This window comes from Heptranchias perlo, chromosome 1, assembly GCF_035084215.1.
Source record: "Heptranchias perlo isolate sHepPer1 chromosome 1, sHepPer1.hap1, whole genome shotgun sequence".
Classification (NCBI taxonomy): domain Eukaryota; kingdom Metazoa; phylum Chordata; class Chondrichthyes; order Hexanchiformes; family Hexanchidae; genus Heptranchias; species Heptranchias perlo.
The window spans coordinates 92,383,968-92,402,592 of record NC_090325.1 but is presented as its reverse complement, the minus strand read 5'-3'; the positions used below and the strand labels follow the sequence as shown (position 1 = coordinate 92,402,592).

General features: G+C 42.1%; 1 protein-coding gene across 8 annotated transcripts in view; it reads right to left on the bottom strand.

Moving 5' to 3' along the window:
* rbm47 (RNA binding motif protein 47) overlaps positions 1-18,625 on the bottom strand; it is a 223,951-nt gene that overhangs the window by 29,545 nt on the left and 175,781 nt on the right. Inside the window, exon 1 of one of the 8 annotated variants that reach the window (XM_067988445.1) lies at positions 9,947-10,032. The exons of the other annotated variants lie outside the window; for them this stretch is intronic. The gene's annotated coding sequence lies outside the window, so the exon portion shown is untranslated. Of the gene's footprint in view, positions 1-9,946; positions 10,033-18,625 lie in introns of those variants that run through there. 8 annotated transcript variants of the gene reach the window in all.

Here is an 18,625-nt window from a genome sequence, read left to right as displayed (position 1 = left end):
GGCAGCTAACATAAAAGGGAATCCAAAAGTTGTCTACAAGCATGTAAACAGTAAACGGGTAGTAAGAGAAGGGCTGGGGCTGATTAGGGACCATAAAGGAGATCTACTCATGGAGGCAGAGGAGATGGCCAAGGTACTAAATGAGTACTTTGCATCTGTCTTTACCAAGGAAGATATAGTCGAGATACTGGATGGGCTAAAAATTGATAAAGAAGAAGTACTTGAAAGGCTAGCTGTACTTAAAGTAGATAAGTCACCTGGTCCGGGTGGGATGCATCCTAGGTTGCTAAGGGAAGTAAGGGTGGAAATTGCAGAGGTACTGGCCATAATCTTCTAAACATCTGTAGAGTACTGGAGAATTGCAAATGTTACACCCTTGCTCAAAAAAGGGTGTAAGGATAAACCCAGCAACTATTGGCCAGTCAGTTTAACCTCAGTGGTTTTTTGATGAGGTAACAAAGAGGGTAGATGAGGGCAATGTAGTCAATGTGGTATATATGGACTTTCAAAACATGTTTGATAAAGTACTGCATGGTAGGCTTATCATCAAGATTGCGGTCCATGTAATAAAGAGGGCAGTAGCAACATGGATACAAAATTGGCTAAGTGACAGGAAACAGAGAGTAGTGGTGAACGGTTGTTTTTATGGACTGGAGGGAGGTGTACAGTGGTGTTCTCCAGAGGTCGGTGCTGGGACTACTGCTTTTCTTGTTATATATTAATGACTTGGACTTGGGTGTACAGGGCACAATTTCCAAATTTGCAGATGACACAAAACTTGGAAGGGCAGTAAACAGTGATGAGGATAGTGACAGACTTCGAGAGGATACAGACAGGCTGGTGGCATGGGCGGACAGGTGGCAGATGAAATTTAACGCAGAAAAATGCAAAGTGATACATTTCGGTAGGAAGAACGAGGAGAGGCAATATAAACTAGAGGGCACAACTCTAAAAGGGGTACAGGAACAGAGAGATCTGAGGGTATATGTGCACAAATCATTGAAGGTGGCAGGACAGGTTGAGAAAGTGGTTATAAAAGCATACGAGATCCTGGGCTTTATGAGTACAAAAGTATGGAAGACGTGATGAACCTTTATAAAACACTAGTTCGGACACAGCTGGAGTATTGTATCCAGTTCTGGGTGCCGCAGTTTAGGAAAGATGTAAAGGCCTTAGAGAGGGTGCAGAAAAGATTTACTAGAATGATTCCAGGGATGAGGGTCTTTAGTTACATGGATAGACTGGAGAAGCTGGGGTTGTTCTCCTTGGAACAGAGACAGTTGCGAGGAGATTTGATAGAGGTATTCAAAATCAAGAAGGGTCTAGATAGAGTAGATAGAGAGTAGCTGTTCCCATTGGCGGAAGGGTCAAGAACCAGAGGGCATAGATTTAAGGAAATTGGCAAAAGAACCAAAGGTGACATGAGGAAAAGCTTTTTTACACAGTGAGTGGTTAGGATCTGGAATGCACTGCCCGAGGGGGTGGTGGAGGCAGATTCAATCATGGCCTTTGAAAGGGAACTGGATAAGTACTTGAAAATAAAAAAATTGCAGGACTACAGGGATAGGGCAGGAGAGTGGGACTAGCTGGATTGCCCCTGGATAGAGCCGGCACAGACTTGATGGGCGGAATGTCCTCCTTCCATGCTGTAACCGTTCTATGATTCTATGAATAAAAAAGGAAACCAATATTCCCTGCTGGTTTTTATGATCTTGATAACTCAGGCTCTCCCTATGCCTTCCTAACTGATTGCTGTACCTGCATGTTAACTTTCTGTGATTCATATACAAGGACACCCAAATCTCTCTGAATACCAACATTTTTTAGTTTCTCACCTTTTAAAAAATATTCTGCTTTTCCATTCTTCCTACCAAAGTGGTACTTCTAGTAAAAAGTCAATGAGAAGTGACCTAATGTAACAAAAAGTGCCACCCATTTAAAACAATATCTTATTGATTGGTCTTTCTTTGCAGAGGAGAAAAAGAAAGTGGGTGCAGAGGAGGATCAACACAGATGAATGCTGGCCAAGCACAAATATGATTTCAGTAAAGTTGATTTAGAACATTTTGTACAGGGATATGAGACTCATTTACTTGTAATCTTTCACTGAGAAGTACTAATTATTATTATCTACCAATTCTGCAAGTTGTTTAGAAGAGAAAGGTTGAAATACCAGTAATCTCGTGAACTGAACTAAACTAATACAAGGCCAAAACAGATCAGCGTATGAAAGAGATAGATAGGTTATCATTTCAGGTGGGAATCTTCACTTCAGCTGGCATGGGCAGACTGAAAAAATGCCTTTTTGAAGACTAATCAAAACATAAAGACCTTCTTTTTTGTCTGGGTCTGTCGTGTAAAGGGCCTCCTTCAGCCTGTCTGATGAACCCAAATATTAAATTGTCTTTGTTTCAGATGCTAACTGGCTGCCCCCAAGGAGGGGTTTGGTGGCCTGGTTGTGGGGGTCATGGTAAGCTGCCAAAATTTAAAAAGAAACTTGAGCTGTAAACTGGACACTGTAGAGCTCTGAGCATGTGTACTCAGGAAACATGTGTAGAGCTCTGAGCATGTGTTCTCAGGAAACATGTGTAGAGCTCTGAGCATGTGTACTCAGGAAACATGTGTAGAGCTCTGAGCATGTGTACTCAGGAAACATGTGTAGAGCTCTGAGCATGTGTACTCAGGAAACATGTGTAGAGCTCTGAGCATGTGTACTCAGGAAACATGTGTAGAGCTCTGAGCATGTGTACTCAGGAAACATGTGTAGAGCTCTGAGCATGTGTTCTCAGGAAACATGTGTAGAGCTCTGAGCATGTGTACTCAGGAAACATGTGTAGAGCTCTGAGCATGTGTACTCAGGAAACATGTGTAGAGCTCTGAGCATGTGTTCTCAGGAAACATGTGTAGAGCTCTGAGCATGTGTACTCAGGAAACATGTGTAGAGCTCTGAGCATGTGTTCTCAGGAAACATGTGTAGAGCTCTGTCCACAGCATTGTACTGTTAGCAACTTTCCTGTCAGTTCTTTACTAGCATTAAAAATTCAACAGTGGTTTTGATAGAGAGGGCTACATTTTGGGGAGGGGAGGGGCTGGATATTTTTGGTGATTATTATTTAAGGACATGCACCAAAAAAGTCTGATTTACTCTTCGAATTGATTGAAGATTGAAACATACAGATCCCATTAACACATATTACAAAAGATCCTTGTTATCTGGAGCTAATTATTACCCCTGAGTAGTCTTCACATTTGCAGTCAAAGGTCACAAAATAATCTGTAATATTACAAAATATTACAAATATTACAAAAAAGCTATTATTTAGTCCTCTTAAAAAGTAGGGAATCATAAGATCTCTGTGCTATGAACCTAGGATAATATTAACATTTTTTTGGGCTCAGGTTTAGAGAACTTTACTAATGAGGTTTACCAGTACCTGTCAAACAAGTACAAAGGTGTGCAGAGAATTCACAGATAAACGAATAGGATGTTTCCTCCATCTGAAGAATAGTTGTATAGCATGTCACGATACATCACTGAATTATTCTCCACAATCTCTACACAATTCTGCTCTTTCTATAGTAACAAGTATTGGCAGGAATCTGGTGGCACGGACTCCCCCAGGACCTTTGGAAGATTATCCTATGTATTATTTATTACATTTATAAGCTCCCCTGTTGGCTCAAGTTTATCCAGTGAATTACTGAGGCATATAGAATAGGAAAGTCCCAGGCGTGATCCATGATCTGTGCTGAGTTAGTTGATGCTAGGCTGGGTGGCACTAGGGAGTTACAATTGGGCTCAGTGCCCCTGGGTTAGAAAAATCAGCTCTGGTTCTCACTCTTGGTTGCTCTACAGAAACCCATCCTGGAAGTATGTGTGCATGGATGCCAGGTAAGAATAGATTCAGGCCTACTGACTTTCATCATCAAGGCTCATGTGTGAATAATGGCCATTTGGATGAGATACTGGAGGGCCTCAGCAGGGAGTCAACACCTTCAAGTGAGGCGGAAAAAGGAGAAAATTGGCAAGGAAAAGAAAAGCTATGTTAATATATTTGCTATTGTAAATAGGTTATGCATGAATTCAAGACTTATTTAAAGTGCTTAAAGGGCAACTGCTGTACACAAGTACCCAGTCCATGAATGTTTCATATGTAATGAGTAGATCCCACCTGTTTTATCACCATACATTAGACCTTGCTCATTTGCAGGAAGGTTCAAATAATGTTTGCATTAAGATGTAAGATCGTAACACTCAGGTGATGAGTGGTGACCCTTACGTTCAAATACAAGCTGCAGTGTAACTAGCTCTATAGAGACATTATTAAGGGTTCTTAATATCACAGTTCAAAGTACAGGAAATGTAGTAGATATCACATTCTGACAGAAACGCTGACTTAGCAGTGATGATGGATTACTTAAGTAAATGGTATTTGCTGTATTAGCAAACTCAAAAATACACTTAATTTCTGGCCAATATTTAAAGTCCTGCAAGGATTAGTCATCAACCACCCTCAAATGCTTCATATACAACTGTCACTGATGATACGAAGAATGAGTACTCCAATTTGCCTTGAAACTGTTACAATACCAGACAGAGGAAAATACATATTTAAGGACCTAGATTTAACTGAAAATGATGAATGGATGTTTGCATTTTACAGATTCTGTATTGAAATCTGATAGTTTCTAATACAAATGCTGCAATGGTTGACTGGCACCTATTCATAACCTTACTCAAATATAAAATAAGATTTTAATGAGGTCTGAAGAGATCAATTACTACAATCTCCTTGCTCAGTTGTGTAAATGTATGCCTGTATCTGTGAGGGAGAAATATAAATGCTCCAATATCTCAACATCAATAAACTTGGCATAAGGTTAAAATTACACCAAAACATTGATTTAGTATTGACTCTAGCACTGCATCAGTCTCTGAAACATGGGGCAGTGAGACGAAGAGCTTAGACAATGAAATATATTAGAAATTGATATGCCTAAGGAGACATTGTCATACGGTTAGGTATCACCAGAGGTGGAGAAAGAGGAATATGCAATGGCGTAATTTCATTATTCAATCACAGGCGATTTCAAAAGGCAAACATGGCAGCCATCGAACTGAGGTTTCAGAGTAGGTCTTTCCTGGCTGTTGCAGGAATTACACTTAATTGATGATTTTCTTGTGCAGTGACAACAGTCCTTTAAATATGCATGTTATATATGCACAAAATACAGTCTATGCTGAAGGCCCATTCAACAACAACAACAACTTTCATTTATATGAATGACATCTCTAATGTAGGAAAAGATCCCAAGGCCCTTCACAGAAGCGTAATAAGACAAAAAATGACACCAAACCAAAGGAGATATTAGGAGAGGTGACTAAAAGCTTGGTCAAAGAGGTAGGTTTTAAGAAGGGTATTAAAGGAGGAGATAGAGGTGGACAGGCAGAAAGGTGAGGGAATTCTAGTGCTTAGAGCCTGGATGGCTGATGGCACGGCTGCCAATGGTGGGGCAAAGGGAGTGGGGGATGTGTAAGAGGTCAGAGTTGGAGGAATGCAAAGTTCTCAGAATGTTGTATAGCTGGAAGAGGTTATAGAGATAGGGAGGGGCGAGGCCACAAAACGATTTGAACATGAGGATGCGAATTATAAAATGGAGGTGTTGGTTGACCAGGAACCAATGTAAGTCAGCGAGCACAGGGGTGATGGGTAAGCAGGTCTTGGTGCACATTAGGATACAGGCAGCAGAGTTTTTGATGAGCTCAAGTTTATGCAGGGTGAAGGATGGGAGGCTGGCCAGGAGAGCATTGGAATAGTCAAGTCTGGAAGTGATACAAGCATGGATGAGAGTTTCAGCAGCAGATTGGCTGAGGCAGAGGCAGAGACGGTTGATATTACAGACGTGGAAGTAGGTGGTCTTTATGATGAAGAGGATATGTGATCAGAAGCTCAGTTCGGGGTCAAATAGGAAGTCGAGATTGCAAACAGTCTGGTTCAGCCTAGGACAGTGACTAGGGAAGGGTCTGGAATCAGTGGCAAGGGAATGCAGTTTGTGGCGGAAGCCAAAGGCAATGGCTTCGGTCTTCCCAATGTTTAATTGATGGAAATTGCAGCCCATCCAGGAATAGGTGTCGGACAAGCAGGCTGACAACACAGAGGCAATAGAGGGCTTGAGCGAGGTGGTGAGAGGTCGATCTGGGTGTCGTCAGCATACATGTGGGACCTAGTGGCATGTCTTTGCATGATGTCGGTGAGGGGCAACATATAGATGAGAAATAGGAAGGTTCCAAGGTGGATCCTTGAGGGACTCCAGAAGTAACTGCGAGAGCAGAATGTTCCTATGTACTCTTGCATTCCAATTCTAATGGTGTAATTCTGAGCACCACACTTTAAGAAGGATGTTAAGGCCTTGGAGAGGGTGCACAGGAGATTTACTAGAATGGTACCAGGGATGAGGGACTTCAGTTACGTGGAGAGTCTAAAGAAGCTGGGATTGTTCTCCTTAGAGCAGAGAAGGTTAAGGGGAGATTTAATATAGGTGTTCAAACTTATGAACGGTTTTGAAAGAGTAGATAGGGAGAAACTATTTCCAATGACAGGAGGTCAGTAACCAGAAGATACAGATTTAATATCATTGGCAAAAGAACTAAGGGGAGACAAGGAAAATAGTTTTAATGCAGCAAGTTTTTATGATCTGGAAAGCATTATCTGAAAGAGTGGTGGAAGCAGATTCAATAGTAATTTTCAAAAGGGAATTGGATTTATATCCTTGAAAAAGAAAAAAAATTGCAGGGCTATGGGGAAAGTGACAGGGAGTGAAACTAATTGGATAGCTCAAAGAGCAGGCACAGTCACGATGGGCTGAATGGCCTCCTTCTGTGCTGTGTGAGTCAATGGTTCTATTTAAAATAGGGACTGGATTACGTCTGCATGCCCTGACTAATTATCTTCACCCTTTAATCTTGCTTCACCTGAAAATTACATTTTGGTCTTTTTTTCATTTTAATTCTGATTACTACTCAGGTGTCACTACCTACATAATTCTGAATTTAGGAAATCAATCAGGTGGTTGTTGAAATTAGACTATTATGATTTCTAGGGAAAAAAGAATTGAGATATTGGGGGTGAAATTAAGCCGTTTAGCACCCGTTTTTTAGACGCTGTGCAGCCAACTAAGCCTTGAAAACGGGGTCAGTGATGTGTGCGCACACTTCTGACGAGAAGTGCGCAGGACGCCATCTTGGTAAAGATGTTTGCGCGGACACACCTACCGACCGTCGGCAGCATGCAGAGTAGGGAGAATATGACGCCAATCAGTGTGCAACACAGATTTGAAGGGACCGCTGCTATTTTGGAACTCCATACTCCATCTAACGCACAGCTGACCATGACTATTTAAAGGGATCATGCAGGAGTTACAGGTCAGTTGCTGGATTATTTCTTCCGGCTGCTGGTGCATTTGTATGTGTTTTTGGAAGTTTCCTATGCTTGGATAAAGTTTCAATACTCTACAGGGAGCGGGTTGGCTGGCTGACAGGCAACAGCAAAGGCACTGGCGGAGTGGCAGGGGTGGGAGAAGGAAGGCTATCATCCTCAGAGAGGACAGCATGTTCATGTCCATGGAGCCATTGCCACTTGCTGCCTCCTGTTATGCGTCACCTTTTCCTGCATGAAAGAAGGAAGTTTATCACTGAGTGTCCTACAAGATGTTTGTGTGATGTGACTATCATGGTTGAATAGCTACCATTGTGTGTGAACTGTGAGTTGTGGGTGTGAGGCTTGCAACAGTGGTAAGTAAGATAAAGCATATGAATTGAACGGTTGAGTACTGATTGATAGAGATTGTTGGTAGGTGGGTGATGGGGGTGTAGTGAATTGAGCAGTGGATGAGGCTAGTGGTGCCACTTGACCCTTTAACTCAATCACCTTGACAACTCTTTTTAAATCATTGAACTTCTTCCTGCACTGCATCCATGTTCTTGAGGCTATGCTCCTGGCATTTACCTCCTCCCCTACTTCCTCCCACTGCCACTTTAGCATATGTCTGGTGGGCCTCCTGCCCCCCTGCAGATACAGAATGCCCCTCCTTCTCTCCACCTCTTGCACCAAGGCCTCCAGTGTATCATCAGAGAACCTTGGTGCATGATCTCTCCCAGGTGCAGCCATTCTTCAAAGTATCACAGCACAGATTCAGTTTTGAAATTACTCCCACCACTTCTTGCAGCCACAATGTACATCCCCTTTAAAAGGTGCAGGCTGCCTCTACGAAACGCGAGCCACTAGTGATATCGGGGGCCCCTGCTGATGCGTGCAGCTAAACAACAGCGCAGGTAGTACTGGCTGCACGCAGCAATCATTTAAAACAGCAGCCAACATGAATGTAATGTGCTGCCTGCATCGCTATGAACGGGCTTGGTTTCAGGGGTTATTCAATTTAATCCCCATAGTCTCTTTAAAAAAAATGAAAAATGCTTTAATTAAAATGTTTCCAGACATCGAGAAATTGATCAAAATTTTTGCTGAAATCCCTAAATGTTATTAACAATGATCATCAGCAACCATATTTTCCCCATAAATTAACCCAAATCTATTATTGCATACTACAAAGATTTTTTTTGAAGGGGGTGGAATAAATTCACAATTATATTTTGACAACATTAAACAATTATTAAGCTTTTTCAGTTAGTTGTCACACACCTATAAAAGCTAGCAACTCTTTTCAGTTGACAGTTGACCTCACTCTAAAGAGTACCTTGCACCAAGGAAACCTGAAGCAACATCAGGTTATTGATTAACCACAGGTACCACTGTCTGACTTGTACGAATCACAGCCTTCTATTGCCTTAATGTGCCGATCTGGAGAAAATCGTGCAACTGTGTTATCTGTAAATTCTGTTATATCTGCATAATAGAGCCACAAAGCGAAACAACTTGTGCCTAACCCCTGATCTTTGGAGCAGGTCTAGCCCTTTGGAACTTTGGAAGCAAATGTGAAATTAGGCAATCAGATTTACTGCTGGGTAGAGTTGCTCATTGACGTCTTAGTGGAGTTAATAATTTAAAGAAAAAAATGAACAGAATGGTTTTAAGGACCTGACTTTGCAAGACAAATCACATTAACTCTTTTGTCCTGTTCATCCATAGATTTTCTTGGGAAGAGTAGCAATTTAGCATAAAGTATGTATCATGGATTAGGTGTTCACTTTGCAGTTACATTGAAGAATGGACTTTGAATCAAAGATTCATTCTAGAGGATACAAAACTAGAATATTATAAAAACAGAATAAAGAACATCCACTACAAACACAAGTCAGATACTTTTACTTATCTGAAAGAGTGCATATTCTCAAATTTAGATTTGAAATTTTTTAAATTACTAAAATGACCATTATTACACAAAATTGTATCAAATTATACTGAATTTTATTAAGGCCACCATTTGCTTAACGTTAACATTTAACCCAAGAGAACTGTGGTTAGTCCCACATAATGCTGTACTACAATCTGAGTTTATCGAACACTTGTATAACTAAACAACTGTATCTTCACTGTCACCTACTGTTTACACTGAAGTAATCTATCAAACTGACTTTGCGGGTTCACTTGCTTATATTTAGATTATGGACATCAGCCCCTTTTGGCTAAATATCGTAAAACTGTTAACTCTTAACTGAAGCAAACTAAATAAACAGCAAATCAGTGGGCAAAGTTTCCAGCTATTTTCAACACGGATAGAAACCACACATTTCAAATTACTTTTGAAATGGACCTTAACAAGAAACTTCTTTACAGAAAAGAAATGAATTGTTTCATTTTCCACTAACCTTGGAACAGTATGACATTGAAGGCAAATGATTACTATAAGCAAATTAATGGCAGAGCATTCTACTTCATTTACCTCACAATGTTACATTCTTTAGTTATAAAAAGAAAGCCTGCTATACCTTTTAGTTTTCCTGGGGTTTGACAAGTTGGGTTAGCACTGACCCCTCGGCCAAAGAGCAGCCTTTCCTCCAGATCACGAGAATTGTGCAATTCTATTATACCGTACTTATGCCTCTTTATTGGTCAATAATCCACAGTTATTTAAATTCCTGGGAAGTCATTTGCTGAGGCCTTGGATAAAGCTTTGGTGGGTGGGTGGGTGGGTGGGGTGGACGTTAAACTACCTGTTGCTGTAGATTCATAATCAGTTTGAAAATTGATGGTAACCCGAGTGTGTAACTAATGGATTTCAGAACACACCAATCCACCCTTGAGGAATGAGAAAGGGGAGTGAAGCCATGACATTTTCACAAAGATGGGATTTTCAAAAATTTTGGTGAAAGAATCAACAAGGGAGAAAATTAATCATTTTTCAACAGCCTCTCCCTAACATACACAGTGCAAACTAACATTTGGGAAGAATCCAATAAGATAAGGAATTCAAAAAGATTTGATATTTATGATCATGTAATCCTTTTTTTTTGCTTCTCTCCTTTTCTACCTTCATTTTCGTGTGGAAACTATTGTGGAACTGAGCACGGCCCCTGTGTAGCTTCAACTTGATAAATTAAAATGCTGCAATGAAAAATTCTTGTGGTGAATCAATGTACTTATCTGTGTGTTGTGTAGTTACATTACAAGAATTACTGAAAAACAAATTGTCCTCATTTGTAAACTGAATTCTGTAGTGAGCAGGGATGGCAAAAGAATGATTCATGACGGTAAAAACAGTCTGTACATAGTGACAGTAAACGAGGCCACAGGAACACTTAGGCAAAGCAAACAGCACACCTTTTTAGGCAGCCAAGAGCTGAATCAGGCCCAAGATATGCCTACATATTGTTTGGGATACAAGTCACAATGCTCCCACAGTTCAACGGGCCGCAAAAAACTAAGCAAGCTAGAAAGCGATTCACTGTTAGTGCTTGCAAGCTTAAACAAATATGGTGCTTATAAACCAGGCTGGTTACTACTTAAGCTGGCTTGGGAAAGCTGCTTGCGCTTTCACATGAAACAGAAATTAATTGTGGTGCTGAACGAAGGTTTCACACGTAATTAAATTGTAACAAATAATTTAATATTAGGTAAATAGCAACAGAAAGTTTTAGATTCTGACATTTCCACAACTTCAGAATATGACACAAAGTTTGTTTTACTTTAACAATTTAATTCTATAACACTGTAATAAGCTACATGCTATACAGGATATATGTAATGAACCTGCAATATACTAAAAAGACACTGGCCAATTCTAATTATCGGTAGACATCGAGCGCACAGTGAGTGGAGCGATCGCACCGCCTGCCCGATGTCATCGGCGAGATGCACCAGCTGATTTGCGATCTGTGAGCGCTGAACCACCGTTCACTGGCAGTTCGCCGATCGGGAGGGGTGGGTTCCTCCACAAAGTCTGTCCTGAAGTCAAGACTTAAAGGGGGGGGGGAGGAGGGCGGAGGGAGACTATCCGGGGTGAGGGATGGGCACAAAATACCATTCATGCTCCTCCTGCAAAAATAATTTCGAAAACTTACCTGTGCTGTTTCCTGCAGAGTGTCCCTTTAAGGACCACTGGTTAGGTTGCTCTGCACCTAGTACCAATAGGTGAAGCATGCACGTGCACTCTCCGCCCACTAGTACCTGAAAATTTCATTGGGGTCCTATGTACGTATTAGGTCCCCGATTTCCGTGCCTTAATGAGACACCCACCAGTATCAGGCGGGTGCTCTGGCCGCCCATTTCCAACACCAGTTAGAAATGGTGTCAGGTGGATTGGGAGTGGGAACGGGCCAGTAAGTTCGGCATTGTGATTTTTCGAGCACACCCGGCTGAGGCAGTGAAAATTGGCCTTACTTGTTATTGTGAAAAAGTATTTTGCCAACCCTTCTTTATGTTCAAAAACAAATAACATGTATTGAAATGCATATCACATTGCCTGCACAAGACATTGTTGTGACAAAAATAAAATACAGTTCTCCTTCCTCATTGAACAAAAGAGGCTACTAAATATTTTTTCACAAGTTGATGCCCCATTAGATTTAAATTGCTTATTAATTAACTATACAGGCAGCTAGTGCCAAATCAGTCAGAAATTCTATTGCACTGGTGTTTATGGAATCAGTTCATTCAGCACTAGTACACTAGCTACGAATGGTTAAAAACTGATTTCTGTGGTCAAACAGCCTACTCAGATATCATAACGTATGAGGAAATTGAAGCTCTATCAGCTGACTCATCAGCTAACTGATTATTCCCAGGGGTTGCTGGGTGCTTCTCCTTGTAGGTTAACTTCTCACGTCCTTGAAGGTCAGATCTGTGTCTCATTTACTGAAGCAATAGTGATTGAATTTTGGGGGAGGAGTGAGGAAATGCTCTGTAAGTTGTTCATGTTGTTTCAGTGTAATCAGGTTCATTTTCTACTTCTCACTGAAATTTCACCGTTCAGTACCCTTTGCAAATCAAACTGCACTTTAGTAACATAAGTGTCAGCCTTGACTCAGTGGTAGCTCTCTTGCCACTGAGTTCAAGCCCCATTCCTTGACTTCAGCACATAATCTAGGCTGACACTTCAGAGCAGCACTGAGAGACTGCTGCACTGTCAGAGGTGCCGTCTTTTGGATGTGATGTTAAACTGAAGCTCCGTCTGCTTTCTCAGGTGGATGTAAAATGTCCAGGCCAACCTTTATCCTTCAACCAACATCACTAATAACAGATGACCTGGTCATTTATTTCACTGCTGTTTGTGGGACCTTTCTGTGAGTAAATTGCCTACCACGTTTCTAACATTACAACAGTGACTACACTTCAAAAGTACTTCATTGGTTGTAAAGCGATTTGGGATTTCCGGAGGCCATGAAAGGCACTATATAAATGCAAGTCATTTCATTTTTTAATTTCAACTCCTAAAACTGAAACTACTAAAAACCAGAAACAACGCAAACCCTATCACTTGAGGAGGGTGAATTTGAGGGTCTTAAAAAACATTTGTTAAAAGCATCTGAAATATAATAAGAATAACATACAAAATGCTGACTGTGAATAGGAAGCATTTGTTGCTATATCCTGAGATCAGCATCGTTAAAGGTAAAATATTAGTGTGATTTCAAAAGGAAATCACCTATGCAATGTGATGAAAATGTCAATGTTTATGTTCTCTCCCCACCACCCTTTTTTTGCTCCTCTCTCCTAATGGTGGGGACTATTCCACTGGCATGAGCAGTCCCCCATCAATGGAAGCAAAACCTTCAGCACCACATCAGATGGTGTATTTACTCACTGAGCCTTTGGAGGAAACACATTTGCTTTTTTTGAGTTAGGAAGTATTTATGGACAATTGGCCACCTGCGCATAAGGTTCCACTGCAATATTTTTTTCTAAGCAAAAAAAATGTAATAAAATCCTAATTTACTCTCAGTTTACCAGTTTTCCTGGCTGGTAATGCTGAAGACTGCATGAACTTAAAATGGTACATCCAAGACCTAAGTAGCAAAAAATGATCAGAAAATTCACAAAAGTTTACTAGGTAAAAGTACCTGGCAGTGTGAGGGCACATTTTCTGTACCCCCTCACACAAGATGCTGACCAAGGTTTGCTGGCCTGGGGGACACCCTACCCCCCCCCTACCCCCCCTACAGTGATCCCAGAGGGTCCCAGTGACCCCACAGTGATCCCAGTGTCCAAACTGCACCTGTGTCTGCTTTCTCTTCTGTTCCTGAGCAGGGGCCAAAATCCCTGGGCACATTTGAGGCAGTTTATAAAGCAGGTGCCTCTAAAGAGTAAAAGATGGAGAGTCAGTCTTTATACAGATCACCACCACAACAACAACAACACCACCACATACAGCCAGTACGGTGGCCATCTTGCATAAATACAAGTGAAGTTAAAGTTTAGAGACCCAGGGTGTCACAATTTACACATTTTAAATATATGAAACCTGAGGGCTCGCTTGTAAATAAATCATAACCTCCTACAACTTGTGAAGCTAACCGGATAAAACAAGTGTCAAAGTCCAAGTGTGCTATCTATTCGTATCCATAGGTTGTGTAATTTTTTTTTAGAACAGGGCCCATGTGCCATTCTATCCATGTCAGGATTTAAAATGGCAATGCCTTCATGCAAAAAGTGACACGAGGAGCAATTTCTATTACAATCTCATTTCACAGTGGAAAAATTGAAAGAGGATTTAAGTTTGTTTTTCCAAGTGATTTAAACCACCGAGCTGAAAGATGAAGTTGAATCATTGGGCTCCTCCTGATTGGCAGTTGTCCATATCAATCACAGCAAACCCCTCCCTCTTCATTTTGATTTCAAATTCAGTTTAGAAACATTCTCTACTGGAAAAGATAGTGAACTCTTTTTGGGGTTTAAAAGTACATTTTTGTATAAAAGCTTGGAAATTGCATGAACAATGAACTTAAAGACTGTAAGTCCACAAACATATTAATAATGCATTGAGTGATTTAAGGCAACAAATGGCTGATGATGGGGAAAGCAGTGGGAAGGACCATAATGACCCAAAAAGAGGCTGTGGACGGGATGAGGGAGAAGGCTGGCAGGTGGGAACACAGTGGAGGGGTTGGGTTGCCAGATGGCCCAAAAGGAGCCAAAGGCATTTCGAGTGTCATTCTCCTGGGCTCCCCTTCCTCTCAAGGCTGCCAAATAAAAGATGCAATTTTTTTCATCCAAATGATTCGGGCCAGCACTACACTGCGGTCAGGCCCCACAATGGGTTTCCAGAGACCGGTGCCTCAGTTCCACCATTAATAGTATGGGCACCCAACCGATCCATGTAAATACCTCTGACCCTGGAAAATGGGAAGGTGTCGTGGCACAGCTAGTGGGCAAGGAATTGTTTCACCCCACCCTAGATCTGCCCCCCAAAAGGTCTCTTGGGAAAATTCGGGACCAGTATCTCTGGAATGCACAGATGTCACACTCCAGATGTAACACTTTGTTACAGATACAAAATAATCTTAGATTGCTGGATGCTTCTAAGCTGCAGCCAGAAACTGACAAGCATGTTCCAATCAGCAAAGTTATCTCTCAAACAATTAAACTTTGATTGACTTGAGCCTGTGTTTACTTAACAACAAATAGACTTTGTCGCCTTAAGGGTCACAGATCTACCTCAGCAGAAAAATACGCTTTGCTTTACACTGTATCACACTTCAGTCCTTATAATAATCTTGAAAAAAGAGAAAGCCAGTCGCTTAATGTAGGATGGTTCTGACTGCAGCCTAAAACTTATAAGAATTTTGCAATCTAAACAGTTCCCCGTCAAACAATGACTGACCTGAGGCTTTGTTGATCTAACAAAGCCTCAGATTTTGTGGCCTTAAAAGGACGCAGCATTAACCCAGCAGCAGAATAATACTGTGCATTACATCATTTAACACTCTTGTCCTTATAAAACAGCATATCATCCAACTTACTGTGAGCAATGACATAGGAGATCCTCTTGTATATGTTAAAAATAGCAAGGACTCCAAGATTGCTGCACCACCTTTCTCACACACTCTACTCCCCTAAAAACTTCCCAATTACGACTACAGTGTTTCCTGTTATTAAGCCAATATTTGTCCGTGCTATACTTTATCTCCTATTCTGAGACTCCTTGCCTTACCCCTAGCAGAGGTAAAATAAGTGAGAACTCCCCCCTTTCTTCCAACCTTACTAAAATGATTGTTTATCTTTCGGTTTTAATGAAGAATTACACCCAAAACATTAACCTGTCTTTTCTCATTATAGATATTGATGAACCTGCCCTGCATTATCACCATTTTCTATTTTTGTTTAAGTTTTTTTTGTGTGGAATTTGAGCCATTTTTAGCACGTTGTAGTAATGCTTTGGGAGCATGATACCTCCACTTGGCACTCGCCAAAGATTTGGGTGATGCTGAATCAGTTTGAAAGCAAAACGGTCCAGGGCTACAGGAGAGATCTTCACGTGGCACAGGTGGGCAGGAGGATAGGACGGCACAGGTGCCAGCTCACCAGAGGTCGAGATCGCAGAGAGCTCAGATGATGACTTTGAGGGCCCAGACTACCGACGAAGGTAGATGGGCACACACCACAAAATTCAAAGTGCACTGGGTAGCCTGCCTGCGAGCTTGCCCACTGTGGCTGAAAGCATGGAGGAGTATTGCTCCAACTTGTGTTGGAGCTTTGCACAGAGCACGGAGACCAGTCTGTCAAGCATGGAACGAATGGTCAGCTCCATGAACACAGGAATAAGGACCACCTGATGGAGCCTCCGGTAACAGTTCTAACAGCTTCCATGCCAGCTCAGACTGTTATCATGGAAGCTTAGACTGCTGCCATCTTGCCTTTGGGGTCCAGCGTTGGCAGGGGCATCCAGAGTGTCAAATCAATTCTGCGCTCTGTTCAGACTGCTCCAGCCCAAGCCAAAATGCTGCAGTCTGCAGACGGGCCCTCAAAGCCCAGAGCTGCTCAAGGTCGCCCACCACGGCCATCTGGTGTCCCCAATGGAAGCTCAGCAAACTTCCACCTCCCAAGCTGTAGCCACTGAAGATGCACTTCATAGGAATACAAGAATAGGTAAATGAGCACTGAAGATAAGCACTAAGGGTTTCCACAAGGGTGATTCTTAATTCAATGAGTTAACGGTTATAGAAATATGAATTGAGTTGTTCGAGTAAAGTTATTTGTTCTGGATTTGGTGCTGGTGTTATTAATTGTAGTCAAGACCCATGAGGCTGCCCTGCAGGCAGGCAATCAGTTGGTGGTTTTGGGGACGGTGGTTATAAGGATGACGGCAGTGTTGGGGAGTGGAGGGATGGTTCAGGTGAATTGCTCTTGTATCAGTTGTTCTCTAAGATCTCTGGCAGCTAGGGGGACTGGTTGTCGATGCTGCTCCTGCTCCTCAACCTTTTCTTGCTGCTCTTCCTCCTCCTCCTCCTCTGCTTCTTCCTGCTCAGGTGGTGGTAAGGGCTGGTCCTTCTGTATAGCAAAATTATGCAGCACACAACAACAAATTTGGAGACAGGTGGTCAGGGTGTACTGCAGAGCTCCTGCAGTACAGTCCAGACAGCGGAACCATTGTTTGAGCATGCCAATGGTCTGATCAATGAGATTTCTGGTGACGGCATGGCTCTCATTGTACCCTGGGGAAGCCTTCAATGTAAACGAGGCCTATTGCTCTCTAGTCCTTGCTTCACTTGGTCCATGGGGAAGGAGATGTAAGTGTTCCACCTGGAGCAGAGAGCATCGGTGACCTTCCTGAAGCAGTAATAAACAGCGAACTGCGAAATGTCGCTGATGTCACCTGCTGCAGCCTGGAACGACCCTGTGGTATAAATGTTAAGGGCCATGGTGATCATGACAGCCACAAGCAGTGCGCTCCATGCCCTGGTTTGGGGTTCCAGTTGTGGCTGCAACAGGTGACAGAGCTCAGTTACAGACTCGTTGGTGAAGCGCAGATGCCTCATGCATTGCTCCTAGGTCGGATTACATACATACAAACATACGAATTAAGAGGAGTAGGCCATTCGGCCCCTTGAGCCTGCACTGCCATTTTATAAGATCATGGCTGATCTGATTGTGACCTCAACCCTACTTTCCCGTCTGACTTTGACCTTTGGCTCACTAGGAATCTATCTAACTCAGCCTTAAAAATATTCAATGACCCTGCCTCCCCCGCTCTCTGGGGAAGGGAGTTCCACAGACTCACGACCCTCTGAGAGAAAAAAATTCTCCTCATTTCCGTCTTAAATGGGAGACCCCTTATTTTTAAACTGTGGCCCCTAGAGAGGAAACATCCTCTCAGCATCTACCCCTTCAACTCCCCTCAGGATCTTATATGTTTCAATAAGATCACCTCTTATTCTTCTAAACTCCAATGTATACAGGCCCAACTTGTCCAACCTTTCCTCATAAGATAACCCCTCATCCCAGGAATCAGTCGAGTGAATCTTCTCTGAACCGCCTCTAAAGCAATTATGTCCTTTCTTCAATGAGGAGACCAAAACTGCACACAGTATTCTAGATGTGGTCTCACCAATGCCCTGTACAACTGGAGCAAAACATCTCTACTTTTATATTCCATTCCCCTTGCAATAAATGACAACATTCCATTTGCCTTCCTAATCACTTGCTGTACCTGCAAACTAACTTTTTGTGATTCATGTACGAGGACACCCAGATCCCTCTGTACCTCAGAGTTCTGCAATCTCTTTCCATTTAAATAATATACTGCTTTGCTATTCCTCCTGCCAAAGTGGACAAGTTCACATTTTCCCACATTATACTCCATCTGCCAAATTTTTGCCCACTCTCTTAACCTTTGCAGACTCCTTATGTCCTCTTCACAACTTACTTTCCTACCTACCTTTGTGTCATCAGCAAATTTAGCAACTATACATTCGGTCCCTTCACCCAAGTCATTGATATAGATTGAGGTATGAAAAGTGTTGCCTGAAGACCCACTGCGGGTAGGGCCTCCTGCACACTGCCCTCCTTCTTCCTTTTCTGCCAGCTTCTCCTGTTCGCTGCTGTCTTCTTTGGTGCTCCACCTTTCTCCTCCAACCCCAGAGACAGACCTACCAGATCAGCCATGAGTGAAACAAAATATCTGCAAGGCAGACAAGCAGTCCAGGACCAACATAAGGTTGTTCTCAGAATTC